This window comes from Mytilus trossulus, chromosome 5 (assembly GCF_036588685.1).
Source record: "Mytilus trossulus isolate FHL-02 chromosome 5, PNRI_Mtr1.1.1.hap1, whole genome shotgun sequence".
NCBI classification, from domain to species: domain Eukaryota; kingdom Metazoa; phylum Mollusca; class Bivalvia; order Mytilida; family Mytilidae; genus Mytilus; species Mytilus trossulus.
In genome coordinates, this window is record NC_086377.1 from 17,917,461 (window position 1) to 17,927,625 (window position 10,165).

The 10,165-nt window shown below is 33.8% G+C and overlaps 1 long non-coding RNA gene across 1 annotated transcript; it reads left to right on the forward strand.

The window, feature by feature from the left end:
- The first annotated feature begins 311 nt into the window (after window positions 1-311).
- LOC134719473 (uncharacterized) lies at window positions 312-6,150 on the forward strand. Its single transcript, XR_010107597.1, has 3 exons — window positions 312-412; window positions 2,179-2,272; window positions 5,958-6,150. It is a non-coding gene; the product is annotated as an uncharacterized LOC134719473 (long non-coding RNA).
- The last annotated feature ends 4,015 nt before the right edge of the window (window positions 6,151-10,165 follow it).

Genomic DNA, 10,165 nt, shown 5'->3' on the forward strand with positions numbered 1-10,165 from the left:
AACATCGATGTTTATTTCAAATGTGTTTTATTTCGCCTTTCATATGTTTAAGTGATCCCTCAACTGAATCTAATATTTTCCATCACAACTACGTGATGTGATGTCATTTATGAATTTTCTGGGTCTATATATAGTGAATCAGGTCTTTTTTAGGCTATTATACTCAGACATTGATGGTCCAGGTCATATTTACTGCAAGTTTGTGATTTTTTGTAGTGTAGGCTTTATATCCGTCTTAATTACTGCATACAAATTATGTAATTTATAATAAGTTTATATTATCAAATCAAATTTGTTTTTTCTTTATTTAGGTGTTCCACGCGATGAAATCGGTGGAATACATGTCCAATCATTTGGTGGTTCCAGATACGTTTTTGTCAACTTTACTCAAAAAAACTATCCCGAAGCAGAGGTATCTTTGTTGTTTCTATCGTAACATATTTTGAATGAAAACAAATTGTCATTGATTTTCTTTTAAATATTTAACAAATGTCGTTACCAATTAGCCATAATGAATGGTTCTCGAAACGAATAACAGAAAACGTTAATCTTAGTTAGACAGCAAACAAACAACGTTTGAACATAAAGAAAACAATCTTAAGTGATGGGCAAGTATTTTTGTTACATTTCAAAGTTTCATGGCAATAGTAAAAAGGAATTTTATTTTTTACCTCTGAGGCTGTGAGCTGGGAAAAGATTTTAAACGCACTTGTGTATATGATAGTTTGAATTAATTTGGTTATCTCGTTTAAGTGTTAACGAACTTTCATGTGTAAAAAACATTACAAAAGGACTAAATACTAAGTTTTTTGGCGGCCAGAATCCTTTTTTTTGCAATGTTCAAAATAGTATTGTATCATTGTGGATAATATAATATGATTTGTATACATTTTCAACCAACCTCCATTACACATATGTTGTTGTCTTCGACAATAAAGCCTCAAGCAACACTAAATTTGTGTGTAGGCACTCACACCACATCTTCCTCTATCTATATACAATAAATAAACTGCTAGATAAATAAATTTGATTTCTCTAACTTTATGGGAATTTATCCCTTTCTGAACCCATTGTATAAAAAAATTTAATCAACGTGTGGTTGCTGGTGATCTCAAAAGATCATTGGATGATTTTAAGGGTCATGACCTTTTTAGCTAACTGAATGAATCAAAATATGATAACAGGAGTTAATGAAATTGACAACTTCGTGCAATGTGAAAGGCACTCGAAGGGGATTTTCGGTTAACAAAAAAAGTAAATGTCTTTTTAATCATTAGAGAAACAGATTCTTACATAGTTACTCGTGGATTATCGGATTTATCCAATCTCGATAGTTAAATTAAAAATTTTAAAGTCCTCGCCGAGGCGGCTCGGACTTTAAAATTGATAATTTAACTATCTCGATTGGATAAATCCGATAATCCACTGGTATCAATGTAAGAATCTATATATAGACAATTCACTTGGTAACACCACATAAACCCATAAGACACTGACTTTTAATGAAATCCTGCATAGTCATTGGTCTGTACTATGGTCCTGTGAAATCTCGAAAAAAATAAAACACGAAACGAGAGATGATTCTGATCCCTGAAGGTCATTAACATAGTTATATACATTGGTTGAAATGAACATATACTTCCAAATGAAATAATAATTCACATGTGAACTAAACGTGGTTATGTCACTCCTCTGACGTCGCACAACAATAGGCGTTGTATTGATGTTTGATCAAATCAAATTATAATTGGTCAGAAAAATATATATAGTTCCTTCATAATGCTACGTTTTGTTATTATCTCATGTGCTACACGCAATCGTGAATTACTGAGTTGTTCATTCACTAGTTGAATATTTTTTCTATTAGAATCCTTCGAACAGCTATTCTATAAATATTCATAAAAAATTTGAATGATCTAGATTAGACAGGTAGTTTGTTAAATTTGTTTTGTGACAATAGCAATAAAAAGCAATGCTTCGGTATTTATAGTAATTTTTTATCAAATAGGTTTTATCATCAATGCATGTTTGAGAAACATGAGCCTGACTTGTGTTGGGTTTACGCTTTTGATAATGGTCATCGGTGCAAATAGTGATAACTACATTTTTTAAAAGGTATTTTAAGATTAAAATATTACATGTTATGTTTTTGGTCAAAGTATTTCAAATATTTTGAAGGCATACTGTTCTGATATTTGTGGATCACTTGTCGAAATCAATACCAAAGAGGAAGACGACTACCTTATGACAACAACGCAATCATTAAACGTTGGTAAGGTTCTTTACTTTCATCGTGTGTTTGACTAAACAGTTTGCATAATATCAGATCAAATAATAAACACCTTAAAGGAAACCAATCTGGGCATTTGGTCTTGATACAACAATGCAAGCACAGTAACGTAAATTAGTTAATCGGAAAGTTTTTATTATGGAGAATAACCAATATAGATGATAATAAGATGATTAAAGGTTAAGATGGTTCTGAACTATTCGACTGCGCATAATTTCGCGCATGAATTACAAAAGTATTTTTCGTGAATTCGATATAATTTTTTAAATTATTTTGATTGATTAGAAATGTTAAATCATTGTAGTTATGTGACTAATAGAATATTTTCGTTATTATCTGTATTTGTTAAAGGGTCAAAATGACATTTCACTCATTTTCACCATTTCAAATTTGGGTTTACCGTGATTTATGTTTTTTTTTATTGGCTCATTCTTTGAAGCTATATGCCAGCTTTTCATATTACAGTTTTGGACCAATTGTCATAAAAAGTTTCTTTGATATTCCGATAAAAATATGTCAACACCTCTATTTTCCCTATCATTTCATTGAAAAATGGTCCCTTTTACATTCCTGTTCAAAAGTAAAATTTTGAGCTTAAATGGTACGTAACCCTTTTTTTTCCATTAATTTTCTTTAAAGAATAAAATAACCAAAAATACGGCACATCTGATAGAAACTTCGAATAGGCCCGAGCCACCTTAATTGAATAATTGACATTGGTATTGAAAACATGGAAAAATATATCAAAGACAATACCCTGGCTAATAATTATTGACCAGAGAGTACCAACAATGCTGATAATCACAAAATTCAACCACCTGTATACCAAAACGGATATTAAGCATCTTAAATAAACGGAAAAGAAGGTTACGAATTAGACTATTAACCGGATTTATAATCACATAAGCAGCACGACGGATGCCACATGTGAACCAGGATCTGCTTATCCTTCCGGAGCACCTTAGATCACCCCTAGCTTTTGGTGGGGTTCGTGTTGTTCATTATTTATTTTTATATATTGTGTCATGTGTACTATAGTTTTTCTGTTTGTCTTTTTCATGTTTAGCCATGGCGTTGTCAGTTTGTTTTAGATTTATGAGTTGGACTGTCCCTTTGGTATCTTTCGTCCCTCTTTTACAATAAACAAGGAGTAAACGAATTAGAAAATTAGAAACACTAGGGAAATAATTGCTGACCTCAAACGTCTAATTTGCACTGTGAAATTAAACAAGTTTGGTCAGTTTTGCTTCAATCAAAAAACGAGTAAGTATCCCTTACAAGCGAAACAATAGTATAGCTAAAAGTTTTAATTGATGGTTTTGCTGAGTTTTTACCAGGCAGGATAGCAGCATTGCTGACAAAGGCCCTAGTAACTTAAATACGCTTAAATATACCTCAGTAAGTGATAAATGAAAACACAAACTACTAGACACCAACAAAGCCGCAGGACCAGACAAAAACACATACAATAATGCAAATATAATCTGCAGAACTATTATAAGTACTCAGAAAACTGTTCACATTTTCACTGGACACAGAAAAAATTCCCTTTATCCCGTTATAATTTTGCGATTAATCTCCACTATAACAGAAAGGAGACACTCACTTGGTAGCTAGTAACCGTTCAGTTTTTTCTTAAATACATCACTTGTAAGATACAGTTCACAGCAACATAACGTCCCAACCTACAAAAATAAGTATTAGAAAGCTGGTAGAAGACATGGATGATGAAGATTAACCCCTAAAAGGGAACGTTTTTCGCTGATAATATAACAACATGAACAACTGCAGAACGGAGACACGAGACAGTACCCGTACAGCTTGCCTGTTCATTAAACTAAACCGTAGTTAATGTCAATAATTTATATTCTCAATATTTTACTTCGTATTTTATTTGGCCTTTTAAACATTTTTCGTTTCGATCTTCACTGATGAGTCTTTTGTAGACGAAACGCGCGTCTAGCGTAAATATAAATTTTTAATTCTGGTATCTATGATGAATTTATTTACAACCATTGGCACGATGTCACTGCTGGTGGAGATTACTTTTCCCGAGTGTATCACAAACCAAATAGTCAGCACTTCTGTGTTGACTTGAGTTATCATTGATATATTCATAATTATAAATTTACTGTAAACAAAATTTGGAATGTTAGAAGTAATAAGGCTTTTCTACTTCAGAATTAGATAACCTCAGATGTACTTAGCAAAACTTTTAGGAATTTTGGTTCTCAATGCTTTGATACTTCGTACTTTATTTGGCCTTTTAAACACATTTTGATTCGAGCGTCGCTGATGAGTCTTTTGTAGACGAAGCGCACGTCTGGCGTAAATATATAATTTTAATCCTGGTATCTATGATGAGTTTATTTGCAACTTCTCTTGAAATACGCATATATAGAATGAAAAAACAAAAAGCAACAAGACACTTTGCTTTGTTAATCGGATCTTGAAAAAATAAACCAGTAAAAGCTGCTATTTTTAAACTCGAGTACAACTTGTCATAAAGCTTTTACCCAACCTAACCTGTGGAAGCTTCGGTCACTACTTAACGGATAAGTCTAACAGCTGCCTAAAGCCTCGGTCACACCTTAACGGATAACTCGAACGGATGCCTAAATCCTCGGTCACACCTTAACGGATAACTCGAACGGATGCCTAAAGTTTCGGTCACACCTTAACGGATGACTCGAACGGAAGCCTAAAGCCTCGGTCACACCTTAACGGATAACTCGAATGGATGTCTAGCCACGGTCACAACTCAACAGTATGTGCGTATTCTAATATATTCATAATTAATAGGCATCGACAAGGGTATCAACCAAAACGCAAGCGACACTAGACCTCGCTCTGGACAAAATCTTTCATATAGAAAAAGGTCACAGAATCACCAATGCATGTTTTTTTTTTTTATATCTATGAGTTTGACTGTCACTCTGCTATCTTTCGCCTCTATTTTGTCATCGTTCACATGTATGAATGAAAAGACAATCATGTTTTTTTCATATATAACAATTATTGTCGCTTTGAGATGAATGCTTTGCTTGGGACAACTACTGGCATAAAAGAACACATGTGTGGCTTAGTACAAACAAGAAATTAATTATAATTTGTAACGAGTTCATAAACATTATTTACCTACATACTCACTCTTCAATACTCAACTATTCAACCATTTAAACACCACAGACCATCCAGAATATGATTAGTTACTCAGCTAGAAAACGTTTTTTGATAAATATAAAAAAAACATGATTATTATGACAAGTACAAACAATATAACAGAGGGACAGTCAATCTCATCTTTCGAAAATATACTGACAATGCCATGGCTCAAACATCCTCAATTATAATTTTTTTATAATCTAATACCCCTGCAGCACGGTTCGTGCAAAAAAACTATCCACTCACAACCTGTTAAAAACAAATCTTCTAAATAAATATGATACTATGGAACATTATGAAGGTATTGCTCAGCAAATACCACATGCTAATTAGCTTTGGTTCTTATAAAATAAATGCAGTTGAGTAATTCCTTTTGCATGTTTTGGTGACAACATGAACGAGGACATTAGCAGATGATTGTTGCAAACTATATATATTGTTATGTATGATAAATGTCACAGTTCATGTTATGATATTTAATATGAAACTTTTCTATGTGCAGTATCGTTTTGGATAGGATTAAAGTCGAACGACGGGTCGAGTTTCGAATGGCCTTCGGGCAATACAATAATTACTAACGTGTATGAAAATTTTGTGGATCAGAGAGATGCTAAAGATAAAGGAAGTTGTGTGTCCGCATATAATGATTTTAACAGTTGGAGGTGGGAACCGTTTGTAAAAGAATTTTGCGATGAAAATAAGAAACACTTCGTCTGTGAACTCATGTAAGTATTTTGAAACTAATTACATAGTTTTGAAGAAAAAAAACAAGTCGAGATATAAACAAATTCCGAACACACAAATCACCGTGGTTTCAGAATCTGGGTAATATTTACAAAAGCGTTTACCAAAACGTTTTGATTGGTTGAAAACGCGATAAATAATAGAAACTCAAGCAATGGCGTAACGTTGTTTTTATTTTTGGTGTACAAACAACGAGAAAACTCAACCTTTTGTGAAGCATTTGCTTATAGAATTTAAGGATATTGAATAGTTGTTTAAAAATTAAAAAATACGGCACTGTTTTATCATAAAATTTCCACAAGATAAAATATACAATGGCATACATTGTAGTGGTTCTATTTACTAGATAATAGGTATAACGATAATGAGCGCTTTCTATGTTGTTACCGCATCATAGTGGAGAGGCTGTTCATATACAGCTAATTACGATGTTACCCCATGTTTCGGCCTTAGAAATGTTTTATCGAGTAACGTGTAGGTACCACTTGGGACAAGTTATTAGGAGACGTTTGCATCATACTATGTTTGAGTTCTGGTTCCATAAAGCTTATTTCTAGTAAGGTATAGTTTTTTTAAAAATGTATCCTTATATTATTGCTTATGAGCCAGCGGAAGCACGGCTCTTACTGCGATATTTTCTCGCTGTATTTATGCCCACTGGTGGTCTTTGGTCGGATTGTTGTCTCTTTGACACATTTATTATTTCCATTCTCAATGTTATTAATCACATTGTGAGTGTTTTCCATTAAACATACTACATATATACCAAAAAATGTTGAAATTGTTAATTCACACAAAGTTATTAAAGTGCAATCGGCAACAGAAATCATTATAACTGTTGTTGACCCGGGCAACATTCCAACCTCAAAAAAATATATTTTCTTTATGATAATTTGTTCGATAACTTTAAGACGAACACGAATCTATATATCTTGAATTTGTTTTTTTGTGTTTGTTTTTCAGGTGAGACTGATTTATAGACCGAAGCAGAACACAGTATATTATAACCTGCATTTGTGTTATTTTGAAAATTTCGTTAAAACATAAAGAAGTATTATTGCAAGCTCTAGTCTTACTTATTAGTTGTTTTTTCAATACAAACAAAGCAAACTTTCATTATTTATGTATGTGCCTGTCCCAAGCCAGGAGCCTGTAATTCAGTGGTTATCGTTTGTTTATGTGTTACGTTTTTGTTTTTTCGTTCATTTTTTTACATCAATAAGGCCGTTAGTTTTCTCGTTTGAATTGTTTCACATTGTCTTATCGGGGCCTTTTATAGCTGACTATGCGATATGGGCTTTGTTAATTGTTGAAGGATGTACGGTGACCGTAGTTGGTAATGTTTGTGTCATTTTGGTCTTTTGTGGATATTTGTCTCATTGGCAATCATACCACATCTTCGTTTTTATATTGTATGTATTATGTTTATGTACTTTGATGTATGTGCCTTTCCAAAGTCAGGAGCCTATAACTCAATGGTTGTCGTTTGTTTATGTGTTACATATGTGTTGTTGTTTTCCATTTTTGTACATAAATTCACTAGCAATTTGACCAAAATGTCATATTTTACCAGAAGTTACGATGATCTAAATTGTAAATCGATAAATGTCGTCTACGGATTAAAGTGCAATCTTTGCGGATTGGTATACGTCGGTGAAACGAAAGGAGGGCTAAACAAACGTATGTGCGGTCATAGATCAGACATTAACCTCAATGATAACGACATTCTATACCAGCATTCTAATCAGCCTGATCATTCCATCGTTTCTATGACAGTTCGCATTATCGAAAAGATATACCATAGCTCTAAAAATCCTTATCTTTCAACGACTCTCCGTAGACAAAAAGAAGACTACTGGATTAGACAATTGGGAATTGTAACACCGTATGGCTGCAATGACGAAATTGATGGTATAGGTATTCTATCTAGTCCTTCGTGTAACTCGGCAGTCATGGTCATCGTCATTATACATCACCTTTTCTGCATGATGTCTCTATTAATGACTTGCTGCCATTCATACAAAAGCCGTTAGGTCTTCATCACATTCGCACGAAACTTTTGTTTGGAATCCACTGTTACAAACCCTCATTCAAACCAATACAAACTTCAAGCTATAATTTCGGATATTGCAAGTCTCAGACTTTTCAAGCCAGTTCGCATTGAAAAAGAGAAAAAATCTTTTCTAAATCTTTCCTTTGCCAACAAAGGTCTCGATGGCGTCAACCTTTGCAATATCCTTCATCATAAATTAGTTCAATCGAAAATACCTCCTTATTTCAAAGACCAGTCTGTACCAATAATTTTTTATACCTATACCAAACCTATTGCAACTACAATTTTCAATTACAAACGCGTTTTGCAGGATTTCGATATTGACGACTTCAAGTCTAAACCTCCCGATTGCACTTGTGCTAGTTCCCAATTCACATATAATCCTGCTGGCCACGTTATTACCGGTAACCTTAACATTGTTAATAACACTTCTCTACGAAATGTGTTATCGAAAGGTCCGACATTTCGTGAGCCTAAATCCATCAATTGGAAATACAACTTTTTGATGGATTCAGTCGAGGATTATGCCAGGCAATGGGCTAAGCGCGAGAAAGAAAACGTAGACACTCTATCCGAATGAATTAAGGCAGTGAGGTCGTTAATACAAATCAGAATTAAGAAACTGAATGGTGGGTCCATCAATGCCCATGCTACGTCAGTCTTTAAAGACCCAAATGTTGCTAAACATGTATCCGAACTCCATGATAAATATTTTGTTGTCCCCGCATACAAAGCCCCAAATAACATCGTTTTTGTCTGTAAAAGATCATTACATTAATTGCTTGATAAACGAATTAGGTATAGACAATTCACTTGGAAACACAACATATACCCTCACGAAACTTACCAACGAGGAAATCCTGGATAATCATAGGTCTGTTCTTTGTTCCTTTGGTGTTTCAACCAAAGATGAAGAACTGGATCTTCCATCACTGTATTGGATACCTAAACTACATAAGTGTCCTTACAAACAACGGTATATTGCTGGGTCTTCCAAGTGCTCCACGAAACCTCAAAGACGGGCTTCAAAGTTATTGTGAAACTGCCTATTCTAGAGGTTGCGTGAATTAGATGTGGATACTTAAAACTTCCAAAGATCTTTTAGAGTACATACAATTAACTCTCTTTCATCTTGTAACAGTATTAAAACATTTGACTTTTCTACTCTTTACACAAGTATTCCACATTCCAAACTAAAAGACAAATTGAAAGAGTTGGTATTACTTTGCTTCATAAAAACGAAAGGTCAACGTTGATACAAGTATCTTGTCTTAGGGAGGGATAAATCCTACTTTGTAAAAAATCACTCTGATTCAAACAAAACATTCTCTGAAACCGATATTATCAAGATACTTGATTTCTTGATTGACAACATATTTGTTACGTTCGGAGGATGTGTTTTTCAACAGACTGTCGGCATCCAAATGGAACAAACTGTGCCCCTGTACTTGTTTCTTTATTATTATGAAGCTGACTTCATGCAGGAACTTCGTAGAAAGAAAGATAAGAAGTTTGCAATATCCTTTAACTCTACTTTCCGCTATATAGATGACGTTCTTTCATTAAACAATTCAAAATTAAAATTGGTGACTACTAGTATGTGGAACGCATCTATCCCATCGAATTGGAGATAAAGGATATCGATACTACAGATACAGTTAAGTCGGCTTCATATCTTGACTTACATCTAGAAATTGACAATGAGGGTCGGTTGAAAGCAAAACATTACGACAAAAGAGATGTTTTCCGCTTTCCAATTGTGAACTTTCCATTTCTAAGTAGCAACATTCCAGCAGCACCTGCCTACGGGGTATATATCTCCCAATTGATACGATATTCCCGTGCTTGCATTTTCTATCATGATTTTCTTGATAGAGGGTTACTGCACCCAAGGAAGCTATTAAACCAAGAGT